Source organism: Heloderma suspectum, chromosome 2, assembly GCF_057233095.1.
Source record: "Heloderma suspectum isolate Gila_16-S chromosome 2, 16-S_ref, whole genome shotgun sequence".
Classification (NCBI taxonomy): Eukaryota; Metazoa; Chordata; class Lepidosauria; order Squamata; family Helodermatidae; genus Heloderma; species Heloderma suspectum.
In genome coordinates, this window is record NC_139459.1 from 382,447,018 (window position 1) to 382,462,845 (window position 15,828).

Genomic DNA, 15,828 nt, shown 5'->3' on the forward strand with positions numbered 1-15,828 from the left:
GCTTTTCAGGCTCATCTGAGGCATGTTCCCATCATGTGCCGCTACCTGAGCTCCTTAGTTCAAGAAACTGGGCAGTGGGTGATGGGACCTGATGCAAACAAAGCACTGAGCCACAGCCACCTCCATGCCATTTGACCCAGGCCCACCCACCCCTTCTCCATTTCCCTGCCTGGAGACATTCCCCATCAATCCCTCTTCATCTCCCATCATACCCCCACTGCTACTGACCAGCCTCCTCCCAAGAAAGGAGAAGGAGTGCAGAAAAATGGGTCTTTTCCATGCTGTGGAAATGCCAGCTGTGGCTTCGACCCCGTGGCACAGCTGTGGCACATATTTTCCCCACCCCCAAAATACATGAAGTAAAAGCTGAATGTTGCCTTCATTGATCTGAAGTCAACATCTGATATAATTTCAATACACTTATTATGGCAGAAATAGAAAAAGACAGGCATAGACCGTCGTTTACTATTTCCTATTAAAACATTGTATACAGAAACATCGGTGCAAGTTAAAGTTGATCTGGCTATCTTACCTCTATAAAACAAACAAACAAAACTTTTGTTGAAGTTAAACAGGGAAGCCTTTTAGCAACTTTTCTGTGTTGATTTTACATTAATGATATGATTACTGAACTGGATGGTCTTCAGTTTGCCCCTGTTACAATTTTTTGTTTAAAAATTTTTAATACTAATTTATGCGGATGACCTAGTACTTGTATCTCGAACTCGGGTGGGACTCAGATGGCTTCTTGCAAAGTTTGGCTCATACTGTAAGATTAATACTTTGCACATAAATTACACAATGACACATTGTTGTGTTTGGGATGAATATATTACGTATCAAGTGAAAACATTTAAATATTTGGGATTGATCTCTTGAGAAATAGCTTCCAGGAATGTACAGCTGTCAAATATTAAACTGCAAGCCTTTGAATCTGCTAAAGCTATTCTGAAATTTGCTGTGTCTAAAGGAGGAAGCTTAGTAAATGCAGCTCTATCTGTTTAGAAAGCCAAAGCAATGGCTCAAATAATGTATGGGGCGGAGGTCTGGGGTACCTCGAAGGTGTGAGGCTTAGAAACCCGGAGAATAAATTTCTAAGAGCTCTGTTGGCTCTACCCAAAGATATGCTCTCTCTGCCATGGTTAGGTCAGATACCTGTATGCTGAGTACTGAGAGCCAAAGGTAAAAGAATTCTATGTTCTTGGTTGATGGTGCAATGCTATGGCCACGAGTCTCCGGCTAGATGACCACAGGATTGGTCAGTTCTGGGGACTGACCTCAGAACCCGCACTCTGAGGTCAGTTCCCGGAGAACTGACCCCCCCCCCATGTGCACTCTGCCTCATAGGCAGCATGGATCGGCCCCAGAGCATGGGGTGGGGGAAATGGGATGTTCCCAGGGTGGGGTGGGGAGGTCAGAAGTGCCGCCCCATCCCACGCTCTGAGGTCCCATGGCTAGACAGCTGAAATCGGCTGTCTAGCTGCAAAAGCAGGGCTGGGGGAGTGAGGAGGAGATCCGCTCCTCAACACACCTCCCACCCTGCACTGTATAGGCAGTCGGCCCTGGGCTCAGAGGTGACCATCAATCCAGATAGGATTGCACCATCCAGGTGCTACATATGGATAACGCAAGGCTACCCAAAATTATGTTTGATCCAACTGAATAATGGATTACCTATTAAAAATTGGATACACCACACTGCACAATTTATGGTTAAATATGGTCTCTCATTGACCGAGCTGAAAAACCTCCCATCAGATCAACAGAAAAATATTATTAAGAGGACTCTAAGGGAGGTTGTTACTAAAAAGCACTTAAACTATTTTTATATAGCTACATGTGCACTGTTATATTTTAAATTTAGAGTGGCCCATGAGCGTGTAGATTATTTTACTGAGCTAGCCTTTGTACAGCTCCAGAAAGCTTCCACAGAGTAATGATTAAATATGATGGATGCTGCTTGTAGAGATGGGAGGCAAAGGGGTATTCCAGCAAATGGGTGAGTTTGTCTTGGTGGTTATCCTGATCCAGAGGATCTTTTCCATTATATTTGCACTGCCCCCTTAATCAATGACGCAAGGGAATGGTTTGTGGCACCCTTAATTGAAAGGGCCCTTACCAGCGTCCTTTGGATATTGCTTTTTTATCTCCTGATACAGTGGTCCCCAAAGTGGGGTGTGAGCACCCCAGAGGGTGTGCAAGATGATCCATTGGGGGGGCATGAGCCACCTGAATATTCCACCTTCTCCTGCTTCCCTGACGACCTGCCACAGTGTGCAACAATGGCGGCGGCGGAGGCAGCGGGATGGAACGGGAGCCGACAGGGAAGCTCTGTGGCATTTCTCTCTCGGCTCCTATCTTATCGGGACTCTGCCACAGCAACCGAGAGCAACTGTGGTGGTCCCTGCCAGATATGTCAGAGGAAGGCACAGTGGCTTGCTCACCCATGGCACCAGAGTAACTGCCGTCCTGCCAAAGGAGAGCAAACTTGCTCCAAATTGGCTGCCCTTTCCTGTGATGAGAAGCTGCTCTCAATAGCGTGCTACCTGGCTGATGTCTTTGAAGAAATAAACCCACTGAATCAGTCTCTTCAATGTAAACGTGATATTTTCACAATGAGTGAGAAAGTAACTGCTTTTTGAAAGGAACTCGTGCTGCAGAGAGAGCAATTTGAAAAGGGAAGTTTGGAAATGTTTCCATCGGTATGTGACTTTGTTGCCGAAAATGATGTCAGTGTGTGACCTATAAAAATGGCTGAGCATAGTGTTAGATAAACCCAAGACAATGGTTCCTGGAAACATCAACATTCCCTGACACAGACTTGACTGGGCTGCTTCAGGACTTCACTGCTTCCATAGCAATAATAGGGCTCTCTCAATTTGCAATGGGGCAGGAAATACTCTCTATTTACTCTCTGCCTCTGGACATGAAAAGGTGGTTCATTGCTGTGGAGTCCAAGGTGCTCCCCGTTGAGCTCTGGGAAACTAAGCAGGCTGGTTGATGATGAGAATGTAAGACTGATAAGACTCATCAGAACATAAGAAGAGCTGTGGTGGATCAAACCAAGGTCAATTTATCCGGTATTCTCTTCACACAGTAGCCAACCAGCTACCCATGAAAAACACAGAACAGAACATGAGTGCAACAGCTAGGGGTGCACGAAACCCACTTACCTGTTCTCCAAGCTTTTTGCAGTGGGGGGGAGGCGCTTCGCTGCTCCCCCCGCGAAGTTCAGGCCGGGGGGTGAGGCTTCCCGCCTCGCCCGGCCGAAATTCAGGCAGGGGAGGAGGCGCCTCGCCTCGCCCAGCCACAAACTAAAAAGTTAAAAAAAAACCAACGCCCCCGTGATAGGCTACGTGACGGTTAATGTAGCCCATCACGGCTAGATCTGCAAAGTCAGCCGTGATAGGCTACGTAAATCGTCACGTAGCCTATCACAGGTGACTTTTTTTTAAAAAAAAAGTGCGTACGCAAATGGCGGCCCCCATAGGGAGCCGCCATTTGCGTTCCTTATTTGGTCGTTGTAGTCTACGTAAATCTTTACGTAGACTACGGTGAAAATAAGGGCAATGCAGCGTTGCCCTTATTTTCGCCGTAGTCTACGTAAAGATTTACGTAGACTACAATGACCAAATAAGGAACGGGAATGGTGGCTCCCTATGGGGGCCGCCATTATCCGTACATGCTTTTTTCTTTTTTTAAGTCACCTGTGATGGGCTACGTGACGATTTACATAGCCTATCACGGCTGACTTTGCAAATCTAGCCATGATAGGCTACGTTAATCGTCACGTAGCCTATCACGGGGGCGTTTTTTTTTTCTTTTATTGCAATGGCGGTGGTGGCAGCCAGTCGAAAGACCGGCTGCTGCTCCCGCCCCGGATGAAGACCTGCCGAACCACCGGCTGGACCCGCCGCCGGGAGGGACATTCGGCAAAGGTAAGTCCCGTCCCGGGGGGGGTGCGGGGGGCGGGGGGTGCAGAGAATTTCTCCCTGAAACTTGTTCGGGGGGCCGAACACGTTGGTGCTCGGCCCCCCGAAGTTTCGGGGAGAAATTCTCTGCCAACCCTAGCAACAGCACCCTCCCACCAATGTTCCCCTGCAACAGGGGTACATAGGCATACTGCCTCTGATACTTGAGGTGGCGTGTTGCCTTCAGTACTATCCACTAGCCATAGATAGCTTATCTTCCATGAATTTGTCCAATCCCCTTTTAAAACAATCCAAATTGTTGGCCATCACTACACACTCTGGAAGTAAATTGAAGAGTTTAACTATGTACTATAAATTACATACTGTAAGACCTAACAGACATAGTTGAGAGAGAGCTCATAATCATTCCTACTGCTCACTCACTCTCGTTTATACATTTTCTTGTATATGACTAATAGCCATCATGAACAGCATAGCTTAGGAAAAAAATGCAATAACAGAACACAGAAGAGTCGAGTTAACACATCTCCTACACAGTCAACTGCAATAGCATTCAGAGTGACTACAAGGGATGTCGGGGGGGGTATACTGGGGTGGATTCTGATGGACTTCCTTCCCATTTGGCTCCCTGGACCCCATTCATGGACCATGTAGCACTCATCAGACCTGTTGGCGAGTGCCGCATGGACCACAAGAATCCGACAGCTGCCCGCTCCTTCACCGAGCCTCCATTTTGTGTAGGACAGACAGCTCAGGTCTTTCTGGAATTGCAATGTTGCACAGAGTGCAGCCACAAACAGGTGATCTACACAACAGTACAGGTGCGAATGGTCCATTATTCACACCTGCAATGTTGCACAAATCTCCCCTTTACAGCTGCAGTCTGCAGGGGGAAGGAGCGCTTGCTGGTCACTCGCCAAGCCACTGAGGGGCTGCCATGGTGCGGCAAGCGGGTGCGGGTGGCAGCTCAGTGAGTGACCAACAACCCCAGATGGAGGCAAGTCTGTCCATCCCTAGCGCCTATGCAAATATGTATTGACGCTGTAGCGAAGAAATCTGTTTTATATCAGTAACATAAGGATTGCAATCTGACCTTAGCCAGTTTTATGGTTGCTGTATGATTAACATGGCACATAAGTGTTGATACAAACTGGCATACCAAAGAGGTTTCCCTGCCATGCTGTGGTGCATAAATAGTGCTTCCCTGAAAGAAGCACCTGGTGTCACCTGGGTTCACTAGGATGAGAAATCTCATTGGGTCCTTTCCAAAATCTAGTATTCTTTTCCATCTTCACTCTTTTTCCTCAACGCTCCTTCTATTTACTGCTACACGGTGCCTTGTTCCCGGTGTGCTGAGAGCTGCCGCCCTGGATATGCCAAGGAGTTCCAGGAAGGAGAGCCACCTTGCTGCTATGCTAATGCTCCATGTGCAGAAAGGACAATTTCCACTCAGGAAGGTGGATGATCTTAGAGGAAAGGGTTTCCATTGGGCAATATGGCAAAAATGTGTGTCTGCCCAATAGTCCCCCATGCCAAATGGTCTCCGCCATAAATTGTTTTACTTCTTTTACTTAATCACATCTCAGTTAATCTTCAGAGATCTACCAGACACTCCTCAATGGCAACCACATTAGGCAATTAAGGTATGGAGGTCAAGGTTCTTGCATAGTATTTGCTGTTTGAAAGACGTAGCATCTCCGTTTTTATCATGAGTACAATTAAACCAAAGGATTGTTGCTTTAAAAATTTTCCTTACATTTATTTAAATCCAGCATTTCAGGATAAACCCCTACCAAAGTTGCTTACAAGTAAGGCAACAATATATTAATTGAAAAGAAAACAACAACAACAACAACAACAACAACACAAAACCACACGGCATAAAGCAAGATTAAAAAACAGACAGCTTCAGCTATTGCTGTTGGAAATTGCTTCAGTTGGGCGAAATGTAGCAGCTACCATTAGTGATTAATCAGTCCAAGGTCAGGAAGCCAACAATGTCAGTCCAAACTCCAAAGCCAAGGAAAAATCTGACTTTGTGGAAACAAACAGAACTAGTCTGGCCTAGGTTCAGAAGTGATATGAGAATGTGGTTTTTTGCCTACACCCCACCTAGGGGTGTGACATATTGACAGTTTTGGTGCTGGCACAAGGCTAAGGACTTTTGGCACAAAATGGCCAAAATGAGCACAAAACATTGGCATGGATTCTGAGGTGATAGGACAGTGTAGATTTTTCAGCTGTCGCCAGGCCACACCTAATCATGTTTGTTTGTTTGTTTTATTTCTATACTGCCCAATAGCCAAAGCTCTCTTTTCGATGTCCGGCGTTTCATGCTTCAGGGATTTGTTACACAAAATGGCACAAAACTTTGTCATGGGTTTAGACGTGATATGGGAATGTGGAACTTTTCACATTCCCCGGGCTGCACCTAAGAGTATATCATTTTCACACCACAGATGCTGGCACAAAATTCAGGATTTGTGGCAAACAATGTCCCCAAACTAGCACAAAAACCTGGCAGATGTTTGGAAGAGATTCCAGTTCAGGGGATGTGCAGATAACAGCCAGTTCAACAAAATAATGACAGATTTAATCAGGATTAAAAATCATATTGTTCCAGGATGTAGCCCTATTAGCTACAGTGTAGGATTCATATTTTTCAGAGATCTCTGCAGGCATTTATTTACACATTAAAATTTCCCCCTGAAGAAGAACCATATTCAGCGGCAAGATACAAAGCTCTACTTCTTGGAATAAAGCTTCATATATTTTGTCTGCATCCTGAAAGTTCATCTCTTTGAGAGCCATCCTATAGTCCCTGGGGGAGTGTCCCAGGAGCAACAAGATGGATTGGGAAACCCTTCTGATGTCGGAGACAGCGCCCCGAACTCAGAAGGGGGTGTCGAGGATCCGATCCCAGGCCCCTCACCCTAATAGATACTATCAGTGTGGCCACTCAGATGTTTCGGACTGCAACACCCAGCATTCCTCACCATTGGGTAGGGCTGAAAGGACATCGTCCAACAACATGTGGAAGGGCACATATCCCCCGACCTCTGGTATACATCCTAACAGATTTTCTCAATCATGGCTTTTTTGTTGGTCATTCTCCAACAAAGCTCAGGCCGTGGTCACTTTCCCACCTTGGCCAACCCACATCAGAAGATGAAGCCTCATTAGTGAGTTCTCGAAAACATGTTTTTCTCCAACTCAGCACCTGGGGCTCAAGCCACTCCAAGAGTCCATGAACTTGAGGAGGTGATGCTGTCTTTGATAAAAAAACAAAACAATGTGATTTATTCTGATTCTTTCCAAAGCTCAAGCGAGTTCTGTCTTCTGGAGACTCCCTTTGAGACCAATGACCTAAGCAGTGGAATTGAAGGCAACATGAGGCAGTTTATTGCACTATGCCTGAAATCCAGGTGTACTAAGTAGGTCCGGTGCTTCCCGTGCTGAGATCCAGGGCAGCCTGGGATGGCCATCAGTGTGGTACAGTTTGGTGCAACTCTGTTTCAGCTCAGAACTCATTGTCTTTATAATGACACTGCAGCCTGACACCTGCAAGACTTTTCTGGCTTCTTCTGACCAGCTGACTTTGGAGCTGAGAGGACCAGTCAGAAGGAGCAAGACAGCAGAACCGCCATGGTACACCTGCCGCTCCTGCTGCTGCTCCTGCTGCCTCATGCAGCCTGCAAGACACAAAAGGAAGAATGTCCCTTGGATCCAATCAGAAATCAAATGGGAGCACTCAATTACTACCGGCCAGGAGACTACCTCATTGGTGGAGTCTTATCTTCACAATACCTTAAGTATCTCCAGCCATATGTCTATTCTGAGTCCCCTTTAACCAGGGTTGATTGGTAAGTAGTGATGATTAAATTCTTCCCAACTTGGACACCCATTGCCCCCATTTAATGGAAACTGCCCGTATTTCCTCTGACCCCTGGTCATCCCTAGTCATTCACTCTCACTTCTTCACCCCCATTGTGCCTTTTGAAGGAAGATTCAGAGCATTAAGGCAGTATCCTATTCAGCAAGATCACATATGGCTGGATAATTAGACTTTTCTTGCATAGTTCTAACCAAAAGTACAAACACCCTGTGACAAGTAGGGATGTTAGAGAAATCTGCTGTGGATTCAAATGAGGCCAGATTCTTTGGAATCCCTCCTCTGGAATCTGTGGTGGATCGACCCCACTTACCCCCACTCCAGGAGGATTCCATGCAGAACAGCTCCAGCTGCATGCTCCTGGACCCATCCTGTTCGCCTCCATGCTGATAGCCATTTAAAAAAAAAAAAAATCAGTGGTGATTAGCAGGATGTGCCCATAGACTTATATGCAAAATAGAGCCATGAATGTTGTGTATAAGTCTATATGTCCATAGATGTATATGCAAGATTCACCGCTCTAGTTTGCATATAAGTCTACGGGCACATCCTGCTGATTGCAATTTTTTTAAAAAATGGCAATCAGCGTGGAGGAGAACGGGACAGGTCCAGCAGGTAAGCGGCCCTCAAGCCAGGTGGCTCTGTGGGATCCTCATGGAGCGGAGCACTTGGTTTTGCATTTTGCTTGTGCAATGCATTGTGCCACCCGTTGTGCAATCTGTTGAGCAACTACTTTGCTCCTGCTTTGCATCTGGTTGTGCAACCAGTTGCCCAATGGAAAGATTCAGGAGACTTCTGCTGTTGGTATTTGAGTTTGGGGAACATCGCCATTGATTTATGTAAAGGGTTTTTGTAAAATGCCCAGAGAGCGTGGAAGTGGTAGTATGGAAATGTAATGTAAATATAAACATAGATTTTGTTCTTCAAACACTGTGCCCTCTCCAGGAATGAGGCATCACCTCTCCATCTTTGTTTCTAAATGGCCAATGGATGTTTATTAACCTTGCAACAAGATTAGGTTGCTGCTCCCTACCAATATACAAACCGTTATTTGAGGACCAGCTCTTCTGAGATGTATGTTGCCTTGCAGGGGAAGTAAAAGGAAGTATAAAAGGAAGTAAAGCACATTTTGTTTTCATTTATTGATTTGCAGTTTGCTAAGTCCGAGGTACTGGCACATCCTGTCCTTCTTGTTCGCCATTCAGGAGATCAACCAGGACCCCAGGCTCTTACCCAACATCACCCTGGGCTACAATGTCTATAAGTCCTACTTTGATGGAAGAACAACATCCTATGCCATGCTACAGCTGCTTGCTGGTGGGGAACACAGCCTCCCAAATTACAGCTGTGGGAGATGGAATAACCCTCTGGCCATTCTTGAAGGGGCTGAATCTGACCTTTCCATCCTGATTTCAACCATGTCGGGCATCTACAAAATCCCACAGGTATGAATTAGCTATGATTCACAGCTATGAATTAGCTGTGGGTAGAGATGGCAGAGAATTCCTCCAGGGATCCCAGGGAGGATGAATTCCAGTGAATTCGGCCCCCCGGAATCCATGGAGGAATGGAGCAACCCGCCCCACCATCCTGCGGATGTCCCCCGAAACAGAGCCTACCTGGCTGCGGTGACGGCGATGGCAGCTCCAGCAGCAGCAGTGGCAGCTTTGGCGGCAGTGGTGGCAGCAGCTCTGGCGGCAGCAGCGGCTCTGGCCACTGCTGGACTGTGGCCGCAAATGGCAGCCACTACGCCGGCCACCATTTGCATCTGCAGACCTGCTGCTGTGGGTGCACCAGGCTGGCGGCTCCGTGGAGTTGCCGCAGAGCAGAGCCAGCCAGGGAGAATTTCGGGGGGAGGTTTGGAGCACCTCCCCCACACTGCAGACGTCACCCTTCAAAAAGGTAAGTGACTTTCATACACTCCTAGGCATGAGGAGGATGCCAGGTGCATAGAAATGTGAGCTGAGGGCTTGCTTGGCTCGGATTCTGCTTCAAGGCACCTCTGCCCACTGGGGAAGCTGGTCCTCTGGAGTGCATGCTGGAGGTGGGTAGTGGCAGTGGTGGAGCTTCGGAATGGGAGCCAGGGCATCAAAAAGTGAGGTTGGAGGAGGAACATAGTCAGATCCAGCCTCAGGAACTGGAGTGGTGGGGCAGGTGCCGAGGGACCACGGGCACAGAACCCTTCTAATCCAAACTTCTCATCATTTGGTGGCACCTGGATGGAAGCACAGCGCAACCAGCATGTGGCTCCCATACACAGGGTAGTTGGCATGATGCACATGACAACAGGGGAGAAGCTAAACCAGTCGTGGTCGTGGACAACATGTATACAGCCCCCTCCTGGCCACTGCCATCATTCTGCTGCTGCATTTCCACACAGCCTGCCAGACTGATTACTCTGGGAAACATGATGCTATCTCCCTGCACACTTTTCTTTCCCAGCAGAATCACTCAGGGGTTACTAACTTGTCCCATGCATTTCAATGGGTCTACTTGAAGTAGGACATTTCTTGGATTCTACCCTTTGATTTCAGCTGTGTGTCTGTTTCCGATGATAGGGGTGGGTTTTAGGCCCCACTTGCTTCCACTGGGGACAATGCACCCCCAGATATATTTTTACCTTCAGTATCAGAGGCACTATGCCTATGTACACCAGTTGGTGTGGGACATGGTCAGGAAGTTGCTGTTTCACACATCTCCTGCTCAGGGTATCACATGGGTGCTGGATGGCCACTGTGCGAACAGAATGCTGGACTAGATGGACCCTTGGTCTGATCCAGCGTGGTTCCTCTTATGTCCTTATGATCTTCTTATGATGTTACGCACCACTGAGCTAAAGGCTCACCCACACAGCCTTTTCTGCTCATGATGACAATCCATGGCTGTAATACCTGAATGAGACTCTAATGTGACCCCAGTGTGTTTGACAGGCTGTGGGGTGCCTGATCCTGCTATGAACCAATTTCAGCTTTGTGACCAGATCTGGTGGCAATGGTGCCTGTGGACTCATATATTTGCACATGCCTTCACTGAAGCCATGGCCCTACAGCCTTTTCTACTCTTATTTCCCCCTGTTGGCTGTAAATCCTGAATAATGCTCAAGTGTGTCCCCCAAAAAGTGTCAGCAACGGAGTTGTGTGTGGGAGGACTAAATCTTCCCTTTATAGAGGGCTTACTTGAGACAAGGAGCAGGTTCAGCCTACATCTAGTGGTGTCTTCAGCAGTACAGCTCCACTTAATTTTGTATAAGTTAAAGGTTAGAATCCACTCCTAGGGGGAAAGAAAGGGAGAGACTTTGGGATGTTGTTGTTTTGAGAAGGGGTGGAGTGGCTTGGGTTCCACTGACAAGCAACCCAGTGGAATTCTTTGGCAAGTCACACAAAGACTGGTGCCACCAAAAAGCATCCTTGGGGAATTTTGGTAACCCACCTCAACATTTACCAACCTGCTCTCATTGTGACACAGAGCTAAACACCATTCTTTTCCTTTCCTCACTAGATGAGTTATGGCTTTGTTGCACATGTTCTTAATGATAAAACTGAGTTCCCTTTTATCTACCGGATGGCACCAAAAGAAGAAACCCAGTACCCTGGGATCATCCAGCTCCTCCTCTTTTTTGGATGGACGTGGATTGGCCTTTATGCTCCAGACACCGACAACGGAGAGAGGTTCATGAGGGCCTTGACACCCCTCATGGTCAGTCATGGGATTTGTGTGGCCTTCTCAAAAAGACTACCACGAAATATCTTGTCCCAAATGTCTGAGAATGATCTACCTGTCATGTGGAGAACAGTCACAGTAATGGTTTTCTATGTGGACTCTCACTATGGCTTTTCTCCAATGATCCTTATACAAAAAAGACTTGAAATGAAACAAAGTGGAGGAAAACTCTGGATCACAACAGCTTTTCAGGACATTAACATGATCTTGTCTGATAAACCATCTTTCTTTCCATTCCTCCATGGTTCTTTGTCCTCCATAATGAAGACCCCTCAAAGAACAAAATATGACTACTACGAACCATTTTCTGTTGCTACTGCACTGTTTTGGGAAAAAGCCTTCCACTGTTTCTATTCAGAGCATGTGTTATCCAAGAGAAGTTGGACAAGATGTATAGAGAAAGAGCAACTGGACTTCTTGCCCCAGGAGGAGTTAGAGAGAGCCCTGTCTCAAGACAGCTTCAGTACATACAACAGTGTTCAAGCTGTGGCACATGCCCTGGATGCTTCATTTTCATCTCAATCAAAACAGATGTTGATGGTGGGTGGAGGAGGCAGGCTGGAACATCAAAGGCTGTGGCCATGGCAGGTATTCCCTTCTCCTTCTGCAATGCCACCACCAGTGAAGGCTGGTGGTAGGGATGTCAGAGATTTTCACCATGAATCTCAGGGAGGCCAAATGCCAGCGCATTTGGCCCCCCGAAATCGGTGGCGAAACGGTCTGCCCCCCCCCCCAGGACAGAACTTACCTTGGGCGAATCCTCCTGGCGGCGGCGGCTCCAGCGGCGGTTCGGCGGCGGTTCAGCGGCGGTGACTGCGGCGGCCGGTCTTCCGACCGGCTGCCGCCACTGCCATTTCCAGTAAAAAAAAAAAACAACAACCAAAAAAAGTAATAGGCTATGTAAAGATTTACGTAGCCTATCACGGCTAGATTTAAAAAAAATGCTGTGATAGGCTACGTAAATGTTTACAGAGTAAAAACAAAAGCTGAGTAAAAACAAAAAGAACAAACCGCGCGTACGCAAATGGCGGCACCCATGGGCGCCGCCATTTGCGTTCCTTATTTTTGCATGTCTAGTCTACATAAACATTTACGTAGACTACAGCAAAAATAAGGGGAACGCAAATAGCATAGCGTCTACGCTATTTGCGTTCCCCTTATTTTCGCTGTAGTCTACGTAAATGTTTATGTAGACTAGATGTGCAAAAATAAGGAACGCAAATGGCGGCGCCCATGGGTGCTGCCATTTGCGTAGGTGCAGTTTTGTTTTTTTGTTTTTTTACTCAGCCGTGATAGCCTACGTAAACATTTACGTAGCCTATCATGGCTGACTGCAGGGACGCAAACGGCGGCGGCTACAGCTGCTGCCATTTGCGGCCCGGCCGGCCAGGATTCAGGGGGGAGGGATGGAGAGCCTCCCCCCCGTCCAGAATTTCAGGGGGGATGGACAGAGCACCTCCCCCCCCAGCCAGAATTTTGGGGGGAAGGACGGAGCGCCTCCCCCCCGCCAGAATTTCAGGGGGAGGGACGGAGCACCTTTCCTCCCTCCGTGAATCAAATTTCGTTCAAGGTAAGTGACTTTCGTACATCCCTAGCTGGTGGTGCCTATTTCAGTGGGGCTGAGAATCCACTCTGGGTTTCAGTCACAGCCAGACCAACTCTTAAGGATCTATCCAAAGTGCTGGATCCTATCCCCAAATGGGTCCAGCACCTTGGATAACTCCTGTAGAGTTCTGACTGAACCCCAGTGCAGATTCACAGCCCAGTTGAAATGGGTCCCACAAGCCTCCACTGACCGCTGGGAATGGCAAAAGATTCAGGATGGAAATGATTGTGCATGTGTTAAATCATGTAATCATGCCTACGATGTGGAAGTGCCAGCAACAAACAGAGCTTAGTTTGTGCATCCTTTGCCTCCTCAAGTAGTCTCCCTGGTGACTTATTCTTAGTGGTCCAGAGATTATTAGTGCACTCTCCTAAAGACCTTCCCCTGAACCACTCTGGAAAGAGTGGTTGCCTTTTTCTTTTTTTTTAAGAACTCTGAGGATAAAGTAATTTGTCTTTAGTAAATTTGAGACTGTTCTTCTATCAGATTCAGTTGGGTTGTCTGATGCCTCCTCCTGCCTGATCTTGTGAAATCAGTGTCCATTACTGGGCTTGATGAAGTAGGCAAGGCGCTTGCAGTGAGGCCCCCAATCATGTCTCCTTTCGACCCTTTTCCATCATGGCTGGTAAAATGGCCCAGGGTTGCGGGTGGCATGTTTGAAGCCTCTCGACTTCCCCTCTCAAGGAATGAGGCATCATCATTCCATCTTTCTTTTTAAATAGCAGGTAGATGTTTATTTAATATTTATTTGTGAATGTATTTTTTATCTATTTCTATACCACCCAACAGCCAAAGCCTTCTGGGTGGTTCTCCAAAGATTATAACCTACATATCCAAGATAATAAAAATGGTATCTAACGTCTTTAATATACAATTAAAAAAAAACCTCCTAACACAGTTGCAGTAAGATAATAAAGCTGATAAAAACAACTGAGATAAATGCACCATAGTATGCCATGATGTGCCTGGGAGTGGAGGGCAGTCTTAACCTGGTGTCAAAAAGATGCAGTGTTGGTGCCAGGAGGATTTCCATGGGGAGAGCATTCCACAATCAGGGGACTACCGCTGACACGGCCCTCTCCCTTTTTGCCACTCAGGAAGCACTCAAAGGAAGGCCTCAGGTTCTGATTGCAGATAGGTTCAATTTGAGAGAGGCCTTAGAATCTGTGAAACACAGATGGAACAGATTTAACAAAAACTGTACATCCCTAGAGAAGATATTGAGCATGTTTTCATGTTTTGAGAAGTTGGGTGTTTTTTCTTTCATCCTAGCTTCACACTTTTCTAAGAGACGTCCAGTTCTCTAATGCTTCTGTGAGTGGACTGTATCTGGATGAGCACGGAGAGCTGGAAGCTGACGTTGAATTCATGAACTGGGTGCTGTTTCCCAATTTGACTCGTGGTCGAGTGAAAATTGCAAGTATGAAGAGACAAGGATCCATAAACAGAAAGCTCACCATTAACCCAGAAACCATTGTGTGGCCCAGGCATTTCAATCAGGTAGGGGAAATGATTAGTGTCATATTTTGGGCTTGTGGCATCTGTTAAACTCAAACATATTTTGTTTAATGCCAGTGCTGTGCATAGTTTCAGTGTCAAATCCTAATACCAAAGTGAATTGGGGTGCTTCGGGTGTGCCTCGGTAAGATCCAAAGTGGATCAGTCAAGCACGAAGGCTGTTTGAAGTGAAGCAGGTCACCGCTAAAGCATCTCAGTCCAATTCAGAGGTTCAGAGCTATTCTCATGCCTTCTGAAGCCCCCAAAGCCTGTCTCTGGATGTATCAACACGCAAAAGGACAAAGAGGGTGTGAGGAGGAGGGAGTGAGCATAGGCAAATGGCAACTCTAGTTGTCAAATTAGGGCAGAACTTAACCCAGCAATCTCCACTCAGTGGCAGTGGCGGGGAAGGGGGCGTGGGATACTTTATATATTTGGAGAGATCAGCCTGTGTTTGTTTAATTGCAAGAGAGAGTGCTGTTGGTGGTGGTGATTAGGGAGAGCTGTTAGAATTGGTTACTTGGCTAGATCTGTGGTGTGTGTGTGTGTGTGTGTGTGTGTTGTACTCTAGCTTTGTTCTTCTTATTCTTTCCCACCCTGCCCTTTTCAATTCAACTGTTTCCTTTCTTTCTGCAAACAGTGTGTGGCAAAGCACTATTTCTTTATTTTATTTTATTTTGTTTTGTTTTGTTTTGTTTTATTTCATTTCATTTCATTTCATTTTATTTCATTTCATTTATTTATGTATGTATTTAATTCATTTCATTTCTATAATGCCCAATGGCTGAAGATCTCTGGGAGGTTCACAAACATTAAAACCAAAAAAGCACACAGTAAAACAATATAAAATGCTAAAGCATTAAAACTACAATATAGCAAAACAACCAGTATAAAAACAGAATAAAACCTAGCAGCAATGCAGAGACTTAAAGTACGGATTTAAAACAACAAAGCTGAAAGACTAGAAAGCTAACAACACTACACATGTTAAAAAAATATATTGTTTATATTTAATATTACACAGTGTAGCAAAGGGAGCCCAATATGGGGTGCCATCAGGGCTTTGGCATTGGGGCTGCCCTTTGTCCAGATTTCCTGCACTTCTGTGCAACCAGTGAAAAGTTATAGCTCTTTCTTTGAGAGTTTGTGTAGAAAACACAGCACAGCCTACCTGCCTGCCT

At 46.4% G+C, this 15,828-nt stretch overlaps 1 protein-coding gene across 1 annotated transcript in view; it reads left to right on the plus strand.

Moving 5' to 3' along the window:
* Positions 1–15,828, plus strand: part of LOC146356375 (uncharacterized) — a 980,383-nt gene that overhangs the window by 345,509 nt on the left and 619,046 nt on the right. The window lies entirely within an intron of this gene.